This window comes from Chlorocebus sabaeus, chromosome 1, assembly GCF_047675955.1.
Source record: "Chlorocebus sabaeus isolate Y175 chromosome 1, mChlSab1.0.hap1, whole genome shotgun sequence".
Lineage (NCBI taxonomy): Eukaryota > Metazoa > Chordata > Mammalia > Primates > Cercopithecidae > Chlorocebus > Chlorocebus sabaeus.
This window is the reverse complement of record NC_132904.1, coordinates 24,721,175-24,741,905: the sequence shown is the minus strand read 5'-3', so window position 1 is coordinate 24,741,905 and position 20,731 is coordinate 24,721,175. Positions and strand designations below refer to the sequence as shown.

The window sequence follows — 20,731 nt, the reverse complement described above, 5'->3', positions numbered from 1 at the left end:
GGAGTAGAAATGACTCAAAGGGCGAAGCCCTCATTATTTAAGGAGAAGATTAGGAAAACAGAAGGAGGATAAAGTGATCTCAATAAAGAAAGTGATCAATGAGGAGTATCTCAAACCCTTGGAAGAGTATCAGGAAAGCAGAGGCAGGTGATGGGATCGTGTTACGGAGAGATGAAACACAAGAAGGACTAACATCAGGTGTTGGATCCTCACAATTAGGACCTCATCTGGTTTAAAGCATATCATATCTAAACTCTAACCTTACTATTAGCATTGACCATATTTCTCATATAATTATGAATTTCTAGATGCCTTATAACATTTTACAAAATCTTTCTGTCCATTAGATATGTTCAGTGAGTTGGGACAATTTTGCCTAAGTCTTTCTTAGAAGTCACTTCTATACTTAAGGGCATACTTGGAAATGATGAGGACTGACAAATATATGGAAGGTATATGTGACCTAAGCAGCTGGAGAACTTTCATTTCAGGAAATAGGGGGAAGGGAAACTGCAGACATCCCAAGCCCAGTGAAAACATTCAGCTGAGTACTAGGTTACATAATAGTGAACTGCTATGTTTATTTGTTACCAAGTCAACAAGTTTGACTTTACTGATTCCGATTTTGGGTTCTAAAGTCAGGAGCTATGCAGTTCCTATTCCCAGCCTCACCATTTAGTTGCTATATAACCTTAGACAAATGACCTAGCCTCTTTGTGTTTCTAAGTGAGGATTAAGGAAAAAAAATACATCTTATATTTTCAGTACAGTGACTGGTGCATATCAAATGCTCAAGAAATGGTGGTTCTAATGTTTTTATTAAATTACATCGGTACCCCTTGTTGGTGGAGGAGATACATTCCATGATCCCCAGTGGATGCCTGAAACCAGATAGTACCAAACCCTACATAAACTATAATTTTTCCTGTAAAGACATATCTATGACAAAGTTTAATTTATGCATTAGGCACAGTAAAAATTAACAACAATTATAACAACATACTGTGATAGAATTATGTGAATGTAATCTCTTTCTCTTAAAATTTCTGCTCGGTTGACCACAGGTAATTGACACCACCAAAAGTGAAACTGCAGGTAAGAAGTGACTACTAGACACTTGTAAATCCCGGAAGTGTTGAAAGCTTTCCTAAGTGCAGAAAGCTTCTATAAGCCCGTGGCAAAGTTGAAAGCCAAGTATATTAACTTTACATCAGTTTTTCATTATTTTTAGACTTCATTATGAATTTGATTGACATTGAAAACCATGATCAAAAATAGTATCACCAACTTGGATAGCAAAGTTGGCAGGAAATCTTTATTTATATACTCCACAAAAGTAAAGCAAAACACTCACAGAATCTTAAATGTTAAATCTTCCCATTTCTGTTTGAAATAACCAAATATTTCAAAGAAAAGAAAGTGGGCTAGCAATCATTGAGTGCCAGTCATGTGCCAAATACTTAAGACATTTTATTGCTCCCAAAATGACTGCAAAAAAATAAAGTCAGTTTTACAGTTGAGGAAACTGAGGATTAACAAGGTTAATTGACAAATTTAGGGGCTCCAGCTAACAGGTGATGAAACAAAGTTGAAATCCAAGTTTTGTCTATTCCAAATCTCGAAATATTTCCTCTACAGACTGAGCATTTCCTTCACCTTTTCACCTACATATCTGCCATTTTAACACAATTCTGCCTTTCTCACAGAATACTATGGGATTCTTCTTCACATTGTAGTAACTAGTTTCCTAAGATCAATAATTATATATTTTTAATTTTAGGAATACTAAATTCCAAGGTAGTCAATTATGAACTCGGGATCCTAAAATCTTAATGCTGGAAGTAACCTTAGTTTTTACTTTATCTAACAGAAAAGAATATAAAACCTAGAGAGGTAAGTTGACTTGTACAAAATGTCACAGTTCATTAATCATAACACCAAGAATAAGAAATACACACTGCATCACGTGACTTTCAGACCTCAGGTTTTCCAACATAAGCAACTTAATGTTACTGTGCGTGCGTGTGTGTGTGTGTGTGTGTGTGTGTGTGTGTGTATTCAGTCAATATACTCATTAGCTTTTGTTATTAAGCTTCTATAAATTCCCCAAAACCAGGCTTCCAGTATGTATATGCGTGCCTGCGTGTGTTTGCATACATTCTTGTATGTGCATGCATTTGAATTATTTAGAGGAGGTGTTTCTTAAACTAAGTTCATTCGAGCAGTATTTACTGCATGCATACTCTTTGCCAGCTGTTCTTCTGAGAGGCTGAGGACATAACAAAACCCTTGCATTCAGAAAGTATTATAAGCACAGTGTCTCTGGCACGAGATCAGTCTAATTAAATTTCAATGGTCAAATTAACATTTCTCCACAAAAATTATTTTGAAGAAATGAAAGATGTAACTGATTCTTGACCTTCTTAGGGGATCTTCTATGATACCATTTACAGATAATTAACGTTTTTATGCCTGTCTTATAAAGTACTTGACATTCTAACCAAAGTTTATATCGACACAGAGTATATTTTCCACAATTCACCAAGTATATTTCAATCTTTACTGAGAGAATGGTGTTCACTAAGGCACTTCTAAATATGTTTTTAAAGCGGCAGGACCTTACCAAAAATGGTCATATCTATTTATGTGTGATTCCAACCTTAATCCTGTCTATGTATTTCTCTTTCTTAATCTATGCCAATGTGAACTTACAGTGACAGCTTCCCTCCAACAGAGTCCATATCTCTTTTTCTGCAAATCTAAACTAAAATCAGAGATGATCCATTTAAAGGTGCATTTATTGAATGCTTGCTGTGCGTGGCATATGCAATCTGATCTCATCCTCACGGCAGACAGTTCCAGGCAGTTGTTATTACCTCTATTTTACAGATAAGCAAACAGCCTCAGAGAGGTTAAATGATGCATGTAACACACGTGGCTCAGTGGGAAGCTGAGTATTTGAATTCACTTAAGATGCTAGAGTCCAAGTTTCATCTAATTTCTAACTCATCGTTAGGAAGCATGCAAAAAAGTAAAATTTATCAAATGGTAAGAACTTTCATAGAGAATTTCCATCTGTTCTTAAGGTCAGTGAAAATGGTCAACTTTCAAATGCTTTTCCAATATTCACACAGATTTCAAACTGTTTTCATTGAAAAGAAACATAAGAATCCAATGGGTATCTCCCAAGCCCAACTGTACTATTATCATCCACAGATGAAACATTAAGAATAACAATTACTACAGTAGGACTCCTTTTCTCTTAAGGGGAAAACAAGTCCCTGGAAGAATATTAAGGAAATGGACAGAAAACAGGGCTGCTACTGTAGAGAATGAAATTATGAGCAATGACCATGACTGCCTGCCTCAGAAAACCACTGGTGTGGGAAGATGTGCACATGTAAACAATGACGTGTGTGTCTGCATTAAATCTTCCTCATTCTATATATTCTAACGAGTCTTTAGCCCATCACAAAGTAAATACTTTGTTTAATGAACACAGCATTCATTTTGACTAGAACTGTGAATCCAAATTGTGGTTTTGGAGGTCTTAATATTAGTAATGGAATTTTATACCATATAATTTAAATCGTATAACTACATAGACATTTGCCTTTATTTTGTACATCCAGGTCCAGACTATGTAATATGTGGCTAAAATGACACACTTAAAATACCAGAAATCTCTTATTCAACTTTTAGACCAAAAACACACACAGCACAGAAATAATTGCATTATTTCCCTGTAAAATTTCATTTAAGTACTGTTTTTGCTGAGATTTATTTTTCTATACTTTTAGGAGAAAGTCATAATGTACAGTTTCTAGTATGAGGCAGCACTTTACATCTAAAATAATATATTGAGCCAATCTGTCCTGATAAGACCTCAAATGAGGATCCTGGCAACGACTGTAAGACGAGTTGCACAATCCCTATTTTTCAAGTATAGGTGCTCGAACTGTTAAAGTGCTTAGCCAGACTGTTATTCATTGTCAGGAAATTAATCCACGTTAATCCGAGAATAACCATAACAAACAGCCATCCTTAGAGGGCCTATCATGCTTGCAGCTTTGCACAACACTCCTTTTAAGTCATAAAACAATTCAACGAATTACATATTATAATTCCCACCTCACAGACTAGACAACTGAGAGCCAGGGAAATTAAAAGTATTGCTCAAAGGGCATAGCTATTACATTTGAGGAAGAAGATATTTGAAAAGGGAACTTTAAAACTCGTAAAACCCAGGAGCTTTCTGGGCATAGGGTCCTCGGCAGATTCTGGTAGACAACTGCTTACTCACAAATGTCTTTCAGTGGGCACCAACTTGGGTCCTGACACCCACTGATGAAGTAAGTTTCCAGTTCTGTCATGGTCCTAATTCTTTGAACAGTACATGAACAAATGCAGCGCTTCTGAACAAATTAGTTTAAAACAAATCAGTACTTAACCAAAATGCAGGGCCAACTCTGACTACTAAACCAAAGGTGTTAACCCCCAGGTGGGCCATAGGTTCCTAACAGTAGAGTTCTGAAATGATTTACCAGTATGAAAGATGATGACACCTTAGATGCCCCATGAACTCCAGATTTGAAAATGTTTAAGTGGAGGGGGATGGGAGGACACATTTCAGACCAAAATTTTGAACAGATTCTCTCTCTCTTCACTTCTCTCCCTTTCTGTCTCTTAGGACAGTTGCATGTGTACATTAAGTGTGGAGGGTACAGGGAGGAGGTGACACTATCAAGGAGAGGAATGTGCTTTCAGACCTAATTAGAGCAGCACTTAAGAAATTTTGATGTCAACGAAAGATATATATATATATATATTTATCTATATATATTTATATAAAGAAAATAAAATCTCCTCCAATTAGCAGACCCAACCCAATTTCAAGGCTGGGATTCCCCTGTGAAGCCAGGAACTGAACTATAAAGTGAAAAAGCATCAAAGTACATGTTTTTCTTCTTACTTTTTTTTTTTTTTGGTCATTGTGCTAAGTTCCAGATGAGCAGGAACTTAATATAACTTGAGTCATTCCATGTCTACAAATGGTGACTTCACTGTGGTAATGTAAAACAAAGCAAACAAGCAAACAAATACAAAAAAAGTGCAGAGAACTATGAAAATATATGCACAAGTCTATGGGGATTTCAGGGAATAAAAGCATCTTGGACAATTATTTTTATAGGTTGGTAAATTTATTGCCTGATCTGTGTTCCAACAGGAAACATGTGCCCAGAAAAATAAATTAGAGAAGTGCTCAGCTGTAGGCTAGTTTAGTTAAGGAGTAATGAAAAGGATAAGAATAGATGATGTGAGTGTAAGAACAGGCTCAGATGCTTTCAGCTGCGTGTTTCTGGTTTCTATTATCACCTCTCTAATATAAATCTAACCCTACAGTTCTTCAATGACTCTCTGAGGACCACCACTCACAGGATTAAACACTAAGAAAGAACCCAGGAGAGTGCTGCCTTTCATCTCCTTTGGGATATGTCAGAGTTGTGGATCTTATTTTTTTTTTAAATGGTATTCAAGCCACGGTTATCTAAACTATGCTATAGAAAGGAAAAGAAGAAAGGAAGAGGGAGAGAGGGAAGAAGGGAGGAAGGGAAGAGAAACAATGAATGTTGGAGTTTGTAACCCTTGAAGTCTAAATTGGCAGAAGTTTTATTTCAAGCTCTCAGGACCAATGTGCCTTCCTTTGACCCTTACTCATAAAACAGCATTCAAAATACAGGAGTAGTCAGGCTGTGTGTAGCTGTCCAGTTTGGATCCCAAACTGACTTTTTTTTTTTTTTTTTTTTTTTTTGCCTGGCGTTCTTAGGCTTGTGTGAGTCACCTGTCTCATGCTGTTTGGCCATTAATGAAAGAGTTATAGCTTCTCTAGGCCTCAGTTTCCTTTTTTTATTGACATGAGATCTCTGGAGACTCTTCTGGCTCAAAAGTTACATGAGTCTATGATTCTGATAGAAGGCCCCAGAGAGGAATAGAGAAGAGTGTAGGGGGAAAGTTCTGTAAAAAAGGCCAGCTCCATGACTTTGGCAGCAATGGGAGAGGAGGGAAGGTGATCCTACAGGCGCTCAGCTCAGACTTTCTAAGCATTTTCCACCTTCTGCTGTATTTTTTTATATTGGCCTCTTTTTCCAAGACAAAGCTGGCACATGAGAAGCGTGAATGCTCAACATAGACCTCTTCTTCAGCTGCCTTTTCTAAGTTACCACAGGACACTAGATTTCTTCCTTTCTCTGAGGAGCTGTGCACTGGTGATGTTGGAAAGGTTTCTGGCAAAACCCAAGTCACTGTTCTACAGTCCATGCACAGTCTCTCTGTAATCCAGAGAAGTCCTCAGTGAGAAGGGGGTGGAGTTGGAGAGAAGTAGGTCCTCCTTGTTTCATTTTTAGCACTGGCATGAACCCGGGTAATGGGAAGAGCACATCTGGGCATGTGTATGCAAGAGTGATTGTGGAAAGTACAGCCACTTCTCTCCACCAGCTTCCTCCCCCCAAAACCCACCCTTTCTCCCTCCACCTATACACCAGCAAGAAGCCACCCTTCATCTGCTTGGTTTATTGTCATATTTTTGTGTTAATACATTCTGTTGATCTGCAATGTCAGGTCGGATAATGAAATTTAAATTGAGTCCCTTCGATTTCCAATAGCCAAACATTTGTGCATCTAACTCCGCGGCTGACAAGCAACTTAAATGCATTCTAGAGTGTCAGTCACACAGCACTGGCACCCCACACTGCAGTGGCTTTCTTGGGGAGATTTTTTTTTTTTTCCTGGTGAACATTTGCAAAGGCGTCTGCCCAGGATGCAGTCAACCTGCATCCTTATAGCAAACTGTCTTATCAGAGAGCAGAGACTGATGAAGCAAATACGTGGGCCACCCATTCCCTTATTTTCTCGCCCCCAATAGCCAGTTCTTTAAAAAAACACCAAAGGGAGAGAGAGGATAAAGAGACCAAGAACACCAAATTAACTGACATTTTCTTCACCAATAAATAAGAAAATAAAGGTCACTCACTGTATTTCAGACTGATCACAGCAACATCCAGATGGAAATCCAGGCAGTTAAGAACAAGAGAAAACGCATGATCTTGATACCAAAAAGAATAAAAATTTAAAAAAGGAAGTTGATGAAGAAAAATCCAACTGCAATTATCCGTCAATTTTAGTTAACATAGGCACAAATCCAACTGTGCTCTGCTGGTTTCTCTCCCACAATCAATGCCTCATTCTGCCACGGTCAACTTTTCTTCTCTGAAATTTCTTTGCAGATGTATTATTAATTTCCTCTCCTCTTGTGGGAAATTCAAAAAGAAAAGAAAACACCACCACACCAGTTCTTTACTTTGCTAAAAAAGCCCCAAACTTTTCATTCCAAAATTATCTCCTTGGCTCACTTTCTCCTTTATAGAGAAAAATGAACATACTTTTTTCTTTGTGAATCCTCGGTTCTCCATTTCCAATCATCCTTTTTTTGGGGGGGAGGGGAACAGCTGCTTTAAGATTATTTATTTATGTCAGAACACACCAATCCCCGCGGGTCTAACCCTGGTTTATTTCATTCTTGAATGCTCCCTGTGTGCACATATACACATTTGTGTTAAGATCCAGGGCTCACAAGAAAAAGCTTCGCTCTTCCTTCTTTCTTGCACAATCAGTTTATCCATTGCGTTCGGTTCCAGGAGAGAGCTGTGTCCCGCATCCTTCATTTTTGCAAGGCACCCAACAGCCACCACCACCACCAAAAAAAAAAAAAAAAAAAAAAAAAAAGAAAAAAAAGTCTCCTTTTACATCGTCAATTCCTCTCCCCAGCCTCCCCTTCGAAGAATTTGGGGAGCAACTTCCCCCCCACTCGCCATCCTTCCGGCCGGCCCCTTCGCCAAAGATCTGATTAGATTTCTCATCACAACCCAGTGCGCAATTGAATTTTTGATTTCAGCCACCCGGCCAGCCACCTTCCCCTCTCCCCTCCGAACTCCGGTTATATCCTGTCTCCTTCCCTCCACTGCCTCTGCAATTTCATAATCTCACGTTAAATGGAGTGCGGGGGGCGGGGGCGGGGGCGGGGGCGGAGGTAGTGGAGGAAAATTTCAAGGCTCCGTCAGCTGTCAAGAAGAAACCCATTCCTCCCCCCGCTACTTTTTTTTTTTTTTTTTTTTTTTTAATAAGGCTCGGGGTGCCTTTTCCTTCCTCTGTCCCCGCCCCCACCCCCAGCACCCAGTCCAGATCCTCCAGGTGTTGCAGAACTCCGCGGTCGGGGCCGGGATCACTGGGGAGACGCGGGATGCGGTCCCTCGCCGGTGGCCCCTGCCAGCCCCCGGGTCCCCTTCTCCTCCATCAGCCGGCAGTGGCTCCGGGGGCGCCGCGGTGATGTAAGTTGAGACTGGGGCTTTTATTTCAAATGGGGAGGGCGAAGTGAGGGGACAGACGGGGTGGTAGGCAAATTAAAAAAACAAACACGAAAAAAGAAAGAAAGAAAAAGAAGAAAAAAAGAAAAAGGAACAACACGGGTAAGAAAAAAAAAATTTCTAATCGCTGGTTCTTCTCATCCTTCTCAAATGCAACTGCAGCTTTGATCTCATTTCCAGCTGCGTTGGGTACATTTTGGAGCCACAAGTTGGTTCCCGTTGGCGCAGACCTTCCCGACGCCTGCTAGTCCTCTGCGAGGAGACGCGTTTTCGGGAGCGCAGCTGCTCCGCGCCGTCCTTAGCGCCATCGCCCTGGCTCACGGCTCCCTGCGCGGCAGAAACCCCAGTCCCCTTCCATCCACTTCGGTTTGAACTCTCTTCCTCCCCCTCCCTCTGATCTCGCCTCTCTTTTTCTCCCAAATAAATGCTCTCCCAGGGCCGGCGGCAGCTCTTGCCAGCCTAGGCTTTCTCTCGACCAATGCCACGTCCTGACGCTTAGGGTCCTAGCTTCCAAAAGCTCCTTTCGGGCTGCAGTCGCTTTCCCTCCTCTGCCCCTCTTTCTTTCCCCTTTTCCTTTCCCTTTCTCCGCTTGTGATCAGTAAAATACAATTACCCAATTACCTCCCATCATCTTAGCACTGATTGGTCAATTGCATTAACACTTGAAGTCAGGGAAGAGGGGATTGGAGCTTCTGAGATGTGGCACTGCTGCCACCTGGAGGGCAGAGCCGGAACAGCTGAGTCTAAAAGCAACCCCCGCGCTGGGAGGTTAGTAATAGGCAAAAGAAATTCAGGCTGTGTGGGAGAAGTCAGTTTTTTCGAAAAGCTTGCCTGTTTTCATCCAGAAATCCAGGAGTTTTGAGCTACAAAGAGGAAGACATTAAAATCAAATCACCACTAAGATTCAAAATTATCACCAAACACACAAAGCTGTTGCTTTCAGGTTGCAGGGTAAGAGCCTCTCCTAGTCAAGCACACTGGTCCCAAGCTGAGGATTAACACTGTACTATTGCTTAGCTGGGCGCGGTGGCTCACGCCTGTAATCACAGCACTTTGGGAGGCCGAGGCGGGAGGATCACGAGGTCAGGAGATCGAGACCAACCTGCCCAACATTGTGAAACCCCATCTCTACTGAAAATACAAAAATTAGCCAGGAGTGATGGCGCGCGTCTGTAATCTCAGCTACTCGGGAGACTGAGGCAGAATTGCTTGAACCCGGGAGACAGAGGTTGCAGTGAGCCGAGATCGGGCCATTGCACTACAGCCTGGGCGACAAGAGCAAGACTCCGTCTCAAATAAAAGAATCCAGAGTAACTTAAAAGCTACTGGGGAGGGAGGCTGTGGTCGAGCAGGATAATCTCACCAGGAGGAAGCAACTGTAAAGGCGAGATAGTAGCCTTCAGCCTATGCAGTGTTGCAGTAAATTGGCCTGTTCAGTTTGTACAAGACATCCAGGACAGCTTGACAACTCAATTCCAACATCCCCTGCTCGAGGATGTGGACTTTTCCATCAACTCGTATTAGAGAAATAGTTGGCACATTTCAAATTCACTGGGTCTCCTTAGAGGGACTGGGCCAACAAAATAATGCTATTAATATTATATTTATATTGGTTTCTTTCTTCAATGTATAATTTTCATAAGGCCCCTTCAGTAACCTATGGACATTCACTTTTTGTCATTTATGTAGGTAACATTGAGATATGAATAAATGAAATGAGGAATGATAATTTAAACAATACTCTCTATATATGGAATAGATTACATAAATGTTCCTCTGTTTTGTGTGCCCTAAGTAATGATCTTTGTGCTGGTTTTCTTTATTTTTGAGAGAACAGAATATGTACTTGGTTTAAAAACAGTTTTAAAGAAAGTGAGTGAATTATAATGGAAGGTAACCTCAAACAGAAATGAGAAAAGATTTATTAAGAGAACATCAGAGGCATATCCAAGTTTATACAAAATGCTATTTTTTTCTTTTCTGTTCCCATTATAGTACATGGTATTTCCTTGCTTAGAGTTAAAAAAAAATTACATCTGTAATGTTCTTTGCGTACTAAGAGTATACTGTAACGTGCATCTCAGATGTCAGTACATGCAAGGGGAAAGACTTTTCCTTGCACATGGATTGTGATTTATTGTAATTTCTCCATCTTTTTAGAGAGCTTTGATGTTATGAATTACATCAAAATGTGAATTTTTTGAGGGTTAGTGGCATTGCTTCTATTTTTAAATGAATGCTGTATTGATTGATTCAAAACACTAGTGAGCAGTTGACTTTAATTTGTGTTTTGAAGCTTTTACCCTTATATGCCATTTATAGTTTATCCACTAATAAACGATTAAAAAGTACATTCACTAGCGGTACTAGATAGCTTCAAAGGAGTCTATCCTCCAATTCTGAAGTAAGCTAGAAGCCATTTGAAATGAAAATTTTCTTTTTAGGGATTTTGACAGCAAAGGAAGGCCAATGATTTGTTTTTTTCAGAGCTAATTATTAGCTATCTACCAGAATCTTTAACACTATCAGAATGAATTAATCTATTAGGCAAAGCAGCAAGGACAGATAAGTGCTATTTGGCCAAAAGGGAAAACAGAACAGCTTCCCTCTCCTGTTAACCTTCCCCTTCAGCAGCTACAGTATCTTTACCTACATCATCGACTCATTCACACGATATGGCCCTGAATTTGTCACATGGCTTTAATTTGTAGATTTAGATTGAACCAGTCATTATTGACAATCCATATGGCATGGTTTTCTGTTATACTTCATATATATATATATATGATATATATATCATCTTATTTAATACTCAAAACAACACCCTGAGAGATTTTGAAGATGGAAAAAATGAAGCTTAAAGTCACAAACTTGGTAAATGACACAGTCAAAATTTGAATCCAGATCTACTCAATGCCAGTTCTTCCAGTTTGTGATAACATCTAGGTTTTGGTAACATGGGGAACACCTGTATGTCAGTTATCAGCATGCAGGCTGTCATTTTCTGCCCTGAAAGCCAGGTATGAATTTGTAACCCTTTCAGAGGATGGCAATACCACATTTGTCACTGAATGACCTTACTCAAAGAGGATTGGAATAAGTAGTAAACAAGCTAACTGCCATGAAAGTATGCATGCAAACCACATTGTTGCTGAAAAAACCGTAATTATAGATATTTATGCAGTAGAGGTTGCCAGGTACTATTAACAATGACAGAGTATGTGTTCAAGTAAAAATTTTTATAAAAGGTCTTTTAGAAGAAATAATATTATGCCATCACCCTCCCCATTAGCCCATCTAGTTACCAAAAGCACGGAGAGGACAAAACGCTTATTGAAATGACATGGCTTGGGAGAAGAGGAGGCACAGAGCTAGCATGCTAGATTTGTTCTATGGACATGCAGATTTCTACTTTTGTTCTTCTCTGATTTGTAGACGTGAGTCATTAAACAAAACTGTTATCTTATTTCACTGTATGTTCATGACTATAGCCGGTGTAATCTTTAGCAAACAGCAGGGGACAGCATCTTGTAATCAGAAATACAAAATAGCAAATAGAACAAATTCAGTAACTTTGCTTAAAAATAAAAAAGTGAATGTGTCTATTGTGTTTATTAATTGGATTTTACAGGCTGTAGGCAACTCTATTGAAGCACAATACATACTTAAAGTTTGTGTCTTTATTCTGTGTTATAAATCCTGAAAATAAATATTCTCTTTTCACTTCCAATAGTATTACACAGGGACCAGAATATCCTCTGGGATAATCATATCAAGCTTGCCTGTATAGTCACACATAATGACATGTGAATTAATTTCATTAAAACAACTTACTTTTTCGAAACTACTTTGACTTTAAAATTCAATACTCAGTGGGAGTTTACTAAGAGCAGGGAAAACTGCCTTGCAAAATCAGCAGATCTCCTGATACCTCATTCACTATTTTGAAAACAGCATGGGGGAAAATGTCCCCATGATCCAATCACCTCCCATGAGGTCCCTCCCCCAACACATGGGGATTACAACTTGGATTACAATTCAAGATGAGATTTGGGTGGGGACACAGAGCCAGACCCCATATCAGGAGGTTACTGCAAAGTTATGTAAAAGGAAATCAAGTGGAGAATCAGAGTGATCATCGCAATCAACTACAACCTCTCTCCCTTATGAATAACAAAGGTCCTTAGTGATTACTGGGGTTTGCTGGAAAGAAAATTGTCCACATTAGTGACCATCTAATCAGTCACTTATTTCAACATATGTATAATAATCTCCAGTTATGTGCCAAGTATTATGGAAGTCATCACTAACTCCTCTGTTACCTTTACTTTCCTGATAGCACTTGTTGATGCTGTCTCAGGAATGGCTCACAGATGTATGCCAAAGAGAGTGTACACATTTCTCTTTATTATTTGAGAGAGACCACTATCAGGTTCCTCTGTAGACTCTGCCACTCATCTTTCTTCTTCCCCATTCTATCTCCTCTCTAATACCAGCTGGCTTGTGAAAAAGGAAAGCAGACAAGAGAAAAGTTTAAATGAACAAACACTGAAAAAAACCATTTGTAATATATAGAAAAAGATTCATAGTTTAAATACAAAAATAGTTCTTAAAATAGCTAACATGAACAGGAAAAATACTTGAATAGCCAATTTAATGAAGAACTAGTTATTTTGACATGTATTGGGACCCATGTTGCTTAACACAGTGCCTGGTTTGACCTCTTAATAAATTTTGATTGACCAGATGAATGAACTGTCCACTTGGTTGGGGGAGGAACATGGATAGATAGTAGCTATGCTAATTACAATCAGTGGTGAGTAATATGGTCAGAATTTTACGGAAGTGTAAAGAGCTGGGGGTGGAAGGCAGAGGAGACAGTAGCTACCTCAATGTGGCGCCAGATCAAGAGGACTTCACAAATAGAAATTGTATTAGGCTGTTCTTACATGGCTATACCAAATACTTGACACTGGGTTATTGATAAGAAAAGAGGTTGAATTGGCTCATGGTTCTGCTCTACAGGAAGCATGGGAGCATATGCTTCTGGGGAGGCCTCAGGGAGCTTAAATTCATGGTGGAAGGCAGTGTGCGAACATGGTGGGAGCAGGAGCAAGACAGAGAGAAAGGGGAGGTGCTACTGACTTTTAAACAAGATTTCACAAGAATTCACTAACGTGAGGAGAGTACCAAAGGGGATGGTGCTAAACCATTCGTGAGAAATCTGCCTACACGATCCAGTTATGTCCCTCCTGGCCCCACCTGCAACATTAGGGATTACAATTTGACATGAGACTCGGTGGGGACACAGATCCAAACCATATCAGAAACGCTAATGTGTTCAAGGCTTCATGAATGTGAATGTAGTTGATGATTGCAGAACTGCCCATATGGCAGCCAGAGGACAAAGAACAAAATGCATTCTAAGAAAAATTAATTTGTTACCCGAAGATTAACGGAGTTAAAGCTTAACTAACTTACAAACTCAGCTATGGTTGAGGGGATCAACTATTAGATGCCATGTAGAGATCCAAAGAGTACAGCTTTTGAAATACAGTCATTCTTCTGTATCTGTGGGGAATTGATTCCAGGACCCCAGCAGACTGCAAAATCTGAGGATGCTCAATCCCTTATATAAAAGAGTATAGTATTTGCATGTAATCTGTGGACAGCCTCACATATATTTTAAATCATATCTAGATTACTTACCCAATACAATCCTAATACAATGCCTACACATCACTTCATTCTTCAGGATTCAATGTAGTACTTAGCACTTGGCAAATTCAAGGTTTGCTTTTTGAAACTTTGTGAATTTTTTATTTCTTAAGAGGCAGAGTCTAGCTCTGTTGCCCAGGCTAGAATGCAGTGGTACAATCCTGGCTCACTACAGCCTGGAACTCCCGGGCTCAAGTGATTCTCTTACCTCAGTCTCCAGAAGAGCTAGGACAGGTGTGAGCACTGCACCAGGCTCTTTGGAAGCTTTTTGATCTGCAATTGGTTGAATCCACAGATGGGAAACCCACAGATATGGAGGGTTACCCACTGATACCTTCCTAGGACAATATCAATCACTAAAGAAGCTTGGGGAGGAAGGGCATTGGTGAAGGGGACCATGTTGACAGATAATTCTCCCTTTTTCAGACCACATGAGGCAACATGACAAGTTTGAGAAAGGACTTAAAGCAATAAGAAGAAAGCTGAAAGAAACAACGGTATGACAATTTGGCAACCACTTCTCAATGGCCTTCAACTATCTTTTACGCATCCTTTCTAAATGGTGACCCAATCACTTTAAAAACACAATCTCCTTTATTAAATGTTTCTAAGGGAGAAGGTATTTGTGCGTAGATACTTATATGGTAGTATTTTTGTACTGTCTAAATTAGGAATCTTTGCACTGGGAATAAAATTGCCCATAAAGGTATCTTTAAAACTCCACCAGGAATTAGGAGATGGTGTGAATCCAGTTGTGTAATTTGGGAAGACAGCTGCATTTTATCCAGCTAAATCAGCACTTGATACTAAACAATTCCTAAAGAATGTCACTTTATTTTAGCATCAGCCATGCAGTGCAGATTCAAGAAATGATAGCCTTGTTTTCCCCACCGCGTTACTATTGTGCTTTCAGAAGATGAAGGCATAGATTTCAAAATTGAGTTCTCCTCACATTGAAGATTCATTTAGCACATCTGTGGTTCCAGGCCTCCAGCTGATTTAGTCGCTCATGATTCAAATAATGTTAAACAATTTGCATTTTTAAATGTCCAGGTCTCTAATATACACATTCTTAAGGACAAAAATGACTTTCTAGGGAATGCTGTAGATTTGTGAAAAAATCATTTATGGTATTGACACTGAAAATGGAAACACCTTTATCACCTGAATAAAATAATGCCTCAGAAAATGAAAATAAGTATGTATAAACAAATACTTTCAAAATGGAAGGGGCTTAGAAATCCTTTGATTCACTACACAAATCTTCTTAATCCATCAAAAACTTTGTTAATTTTATAGGGGCAATAAGAGATAAAATAAATATGCTCATGGCTAAGACTGTGAGGTATGTCCCAGATTTGTGGTCTCATTGCACAGAGTGAACACAGGGTGACTGTTACAGGAGTGTTTGACATTTTTGCCACAACCTTCAATTGACAATTTTGAAAAGGATTTCTAGTGAAATTTTAAGAATACTTATGGAAATTCGCATTTTCACTAGGATAACAATTATGCCACATCGAATTTCAATTTCTTACTTTAATTCTTATGAATGTTTCCACAATTTTTTTGTTATTGTTCTTATTTTAGGTGTTACATTAAAAAGGCCGCAGGGATATTTCACTGCTCATACTGTCAGTTGTGTTTCTTTTACCTCTATGGTTAAAGAATGCTAAAATTATGATTATTAGAACAAAGTTTCTTTGAAGAGGCCCATCCTTCCTTTCTGTGTCTTTTTTTTATTCCTTTATAATAGCCCAAGGCCTCAACCTTAAGCAGTTCCCTTCTCCAGAAAATGATACTAAATGAAATAATTTGTACATAGGTGCTAACACTTTAATACTGTCCAATTCAATCCATTTATTTATTGAACAAGCAAATATTTACTGAATATAAATTTCAGTGGGTTCTGCATATACTATGACTTAGCAATGTTTTAGTAACTTTTCATCATTTGCCAGACACACTTATATTTTTGTAAAAGATTACTGTATATTTAGAAAGGGTATATGCTTGATCCAAGAAAACAGCATGGAGTCGAACCAAGAACAGCAAGTCTGGAATTTCATAGACCTCAGTTTGAATCTGACAAACATTCATTGTGCTTTAGGAGAACTGCAAATGCTTTAAGGCTGGAACTTAAGGGAAATGTGTGGCAGGAAAGAAGAAAAAATGCCAAGAAATGAACCTGCATATAACAGCCAGATCAAGAATTATTATTTTTTCTTTTTGGGGAGTTTTTTGGAAAGGTAAAGAAACATCACTGAGGGCTATTAAGAAGTGATGTGATAAGTTGGGGGTCTACAAAAGTTATCCCAGAGGCAGTATGCAGATGAATCAGAGAAGAACAACTGGAAACCAGAGAGAAATTGGGAAACTTGGAGGTTACGAGGATCTAAACAAAGGCAGAAGATCTGGAGTTGGAGAGAGAAAGGTGGGTATAAGAAATATCAAGTGTTAGAATCTACAAAGTTTTATTAATTTGCATATTTGTTGTGTTTGTGTGTATGTGTGTGTGCATGTGTGATATTCTATTTGGAGGCTATGAATAACTCTCAATCAATGTAACGAAGTACTCCCTCAAAATAATGCTCTATGAACATGGGATGGGCTTCCTTATAAGGTGGTGATGTTCCTGCCACTGGAGTAGCTCAAGCATAGGCTGCATGTGTGGTTAGTCCTTTAAGGCAAGCTTATATTAGATTAGCAGTTCCTAGACATTGTCCCTGCTTAAACTTCTACTATAGCTACATGAGAAGAGTAGGGCATTATAGCGGGATTGTCCTATTAATTACTTGAATTTAAAGCAAAAATCTTCAATTTGTGATTAATTCTTATAATTTTACAATTAAAACATTTTTTTCTTTTATTTAGTTTTGTTTTAAAATGCAAATATCTGACAAAAGAAAAGTTGAAAGCACCATATGAGCCACTTGTATGCTCACATTAAGGACACAAAAAGTATTAAAGTCTGGGCCTCAGTAGACTGATGGCCTTTGAGAGACCTTTGGGCTTTTAGATTTTATGCTTTTATTGGAATATTGCTGCATGACAAATTGCTTTCAGGTAGATCAACAGAGCAATGTGATTGACATTATTCAACCTTTCATAAAACAAACCAACTGTCTTAAACCATAGTTGCAGGAAATGCTCCCAAAAGTTTCCAAGTACAGCCTTTTCAAAAGCCAAATTCTAAAGTGAAATTGATGACATCTTACAAATACTTGCTCAAACGTTCCTTTTGCAGTAAAATACAACATTGGAAAATGTTAGGAGCCAAATTGCCAACATCGTTCACCAAAGTCAACTATTTCAGAAGCTCCCTCCATAGAGACCTACAGACCTGTATCAAGTCATTTTCCACGTGTAATTTGGAGATATTGAGGGCCCTGGAAGTCCTAGCTCTTTTTCCTTAAGGTGCTGCTGACAAGTAATGCAATTAAATTAAGCTTCAAGTCATAGGAGGGTACCTCTAAGTGCCTGTACAGTTAAATGCCACTGGATTTCAAATGAAAATGACATGAATTGATTTACCGAGAAGAACCAAAAGAAAAGGAAAGTCAAAAAGAAACACAGCTTCTGGTAACATAATATGTAGATTAACGGCGCCCACTGATTGACTGAAGTGTCAAAAAACACACCTTTCAGATATAAATGAAGTTACTGAAAGAGTTTGCGGTTTTTCTCACTCTCTTTTATTCATATGAAATATTAACTAATAAAGTCAAGGTAAAATTAGTTTTACTTAGGATCTTTAACTTCTTCTCTACCTCAGAAGCTACCCGTTTAGACAAGAAAGTCTAGTGAAAGAGGGTCATATTCATTCAAAGGCATCTCATTGTACCAGAAATAAAATTAAAATACCTTGTATTGACTTATAAAATTCTCCTTTACCTGCTTCAAATTCTCAACTTCTTTTAGACTTTAAACCTTTTTTATTTTATTTTATTTTATTTTATTTTATTTTATTTTAATTTTATTTTTGAGGCAGAGTCTTGCTCTGTTGCCCAGGCTGGAGTGCAGTGGCGCGATCTCGACTCACTGCAACCTCTGCCTCCTGGGTTCAAGCGATTCTCCTGCTTTCACTCCAGTTCAGATCCTGAGCACTCCTGCCTCAGCCTCCCAAGTAGCTAGGATTACAAGTGCATACCACCATGTCCAGCTAATTTTTTTTGTATTTTTAGTAGAGATGGGATTTCACCGTGTTAACCAGGATGGTCTCAATCTCCTGACCTCGTGATCTGCCCGCCTTGGTCTCCCAAAGTGCTGGGATTATAGGCATCAACCTTATCCCACATTTCCTGCCCTTGCACTGGCCTCTCCAGGCATATGGACATTCTTCTGGTGCTCGAATAGGGCCGTGGCCCTAGCTGTTTTCTCTGCCTAGGACATTCCCCTCTGCTCTTTGCAGGCACTGATCTTTTTGATCTTCTAAGATAGGTCATCCCTCTCAAGCAACTCAAGTAGCTACTCCATGTCTCTTGCAACATTTAAATTTTCTGCAGAGCCCTTATCTGATGTCTGTTTTTATGGGTAGAGTTGTCTACCTCTGTTGAAATGTGTTGTCCATGAGAGTACAGACCTTACTTTCCATGTTCATGGCATATACTCCACTCATAGAATGGCTCCAAGCACAGAGCAAGTGCAGGATTCAAATTTTTGAATGAATAGCTAAAATGGTAAAAGTTAGATCTGGAAATCAACTGCATAATATTGTTAAGAAGTAGAGGTAGAGATTTGAGAAGGCAACATGCTGTTTCTGTTGGAAGTATTCTCGGGTCACTCCTAAGTAGGTCTTAATTGAATGACTATGTATCCAGTTTTATTTACATTTGTCAAATATGAAGAAAGGAAGAATGTATGTTCTTAACTTCTAGCCATACATAGATAACATTGGATAAAAGTCTGGGCTCTTAAGCCCAGCACCAGAAGTTTGAGTATTGGCTCCCTTATGTCCTAGCTGTGTGACTTTGGTAAGTTATTTAACCTCTCTAACCCTCAAAGACCTCATCAATAACTGGTTACACCTGTTCTACAGAATTACAAAGATTAATATGAAGTAATGCAGAAGAATAGTTAGCACAGTTGCTGGCATCCAATAAGCACTCAATTATTAGTCATATTTGCTATTATTAACAAATGTATGATACCAAGTTGGGCGTTACTATGGGTTCTGTCTTCTATATGTGGTTACTTGACCAACCAGGTTGTTTTCTGTCTCTCCCTTCATAATGTAGCAAATGTGACCAACAAAATTCTCTTTGAGCACTCTTCCTTGGTGTCTCGACCTGTGTCATTCAGCCAGACTGCCTGACTAAAGTTATTTTCATCAATATAAAGGTATAGCAACATTAATGTTAAAACTATTTTTTGGAGGTGTGTTAAGGAAAATGTCATTTTGTCCTTATCTTTCCTATAAAAATTTAGTTACTATATCTTTAAAAAGGTCAGCCTTTTTCTCTTCCAAAGTGTCAAAAGAAATCTCAAAATATGGTGTGACCTTGAACTAATTGCTTTCCCTTTCTGTGTCTCAGTTTGCCTGTTCTAAATAAGTCTAATAATTCCTAACACAGCAGCTGCTCACTTCCTAGTAGTGAGGTGAAAATTAGTTTCTCATGTTCAAAACCAGAATCACCTTCAAAACTGTCCCCGATACACACCCACACATTCATTTATCTGCCAGGTTCTTTCGTTCTCCCATGGGCAAAGTGTATGGCATGTGTCCCTTCCTTTACACTCTACCTGCTTTCACTCTAGTTCAGACCCTGAGCACTCTTCCCATCCTGCCCCAATCCAACCCACCCATGGCTAATACACAGCCAAAAGCACCAGCTGTAATGCAAACAGCATGGTCCACTTATTGAGTGCTTACTCCGTGCCAGGCGCTGTGCTCAGCACTTCATGTGCACTGTATTTCACTGTAGCTCCAACGATTGCCACGCCTACATTCAGAGACTCTTATTAGCTACATGCTGAAATCCCCATTCATTACCCTTTATAACATGTCCCTAAGCTTGTACTGCCATTGACTGTTTAATGATCTTGGGTAAGACGTGCTATGAAATCTCAAAAGATCTCAATTCGTCATCTCTAAAATAAGTGAAAATTATAGTTCAACCTCACAAGTTTATCATTTTTTTAAATCTGTGGCACAATTGCTATTTCAAGTCATCTATCTATCTATCTATCTATCTATCTATCTATCTATCTATCTATTTATCTAATATCTATCTATGTATTTTTTTTTTTTTTTTTTTGCCTGGGGAGATGCCCTAGGTCCTGTAGGTTGTTTAGCAGCATTCCTAGCCGCTACCCACTAGATGGCAGTAGCATCCTCTCTTCCCCACTCCACCTCCTCACCCCCCATTATGACAATCAAAATGTCTACAGATGTGAACTAATCCTCTCCTCCCCACCACCCTACTGAAAACTGCTAGGGTGTTGGGATGCGTAAATCAGATAGTTTTAAATACTGGACGTAAAGTGTCCCTTTCTTTCTTTCAATGATTGGGAGAAATTTGCACGTTCCCTATTCCCCAGCATATCAACATACTTGAGGCTCCCAAGATTAGTCCTGGGTTGTCCTGCCGCCT

General features: G+C 39.0%; 1 protein-coding gene and 1 long non-coding RNA gene across 14 annotated transcripts in view; one reads left to right on the top strand and one right to left on the bottom strand.

The window, feature by feature from the left end:
* Positions 1 to 20,731, bottom strand: part of LRRC4C (leucine rich repeat containing 4C) — a 205,942-nt gene that overhangs the window by 172,676 nt on the left and 12,535 nt on the right. For 6 of the 11 annotated variants that reach the window (XM_073017220.1, XM_073017238.1, XM_073017231.1 and 3 more), the window contains exon 1: positions 7,031 to 7,136. The exons of 1 other annotated variant lie outside the window; for it this stretch is intronic. The gene's annotated coding sequence lies outside the window, so the exon portion shown is untranslated. Of the gene's footprint in view, positions 1 to 7,030; positions 7,140 to 20,731 lie in introns of those variants that run through there. 4 more of the 11 variants (XM_008001415.3, XM_037997473.2, XM_037997484.2 and 1 more) reach the window with 4 other exon arrangements.
* Positions 8,275 to 20,389, top strand: LOC103237367 (uncharacterized). Of its 3 annotated transcripts, none has more exons than XR_012093302.1 (3): positions 8,275 to 8,384; positions 14,565 to 14,635; positions 16,249 to 20,389. It is a non-coding gene; the product is annotated as an uncharacterized lncRNA (long non-coding RNA). The 3 variants fall into 3 exon arrangements; XR_005240230.2 differs by having other exon boundaries at positions 14,565 to 16,572; positions 19,376 to 20,389; XR_012093303.1 differs by having other exon boundaries at positions 14,565 to 16,572; positions 17,386 to 20,389.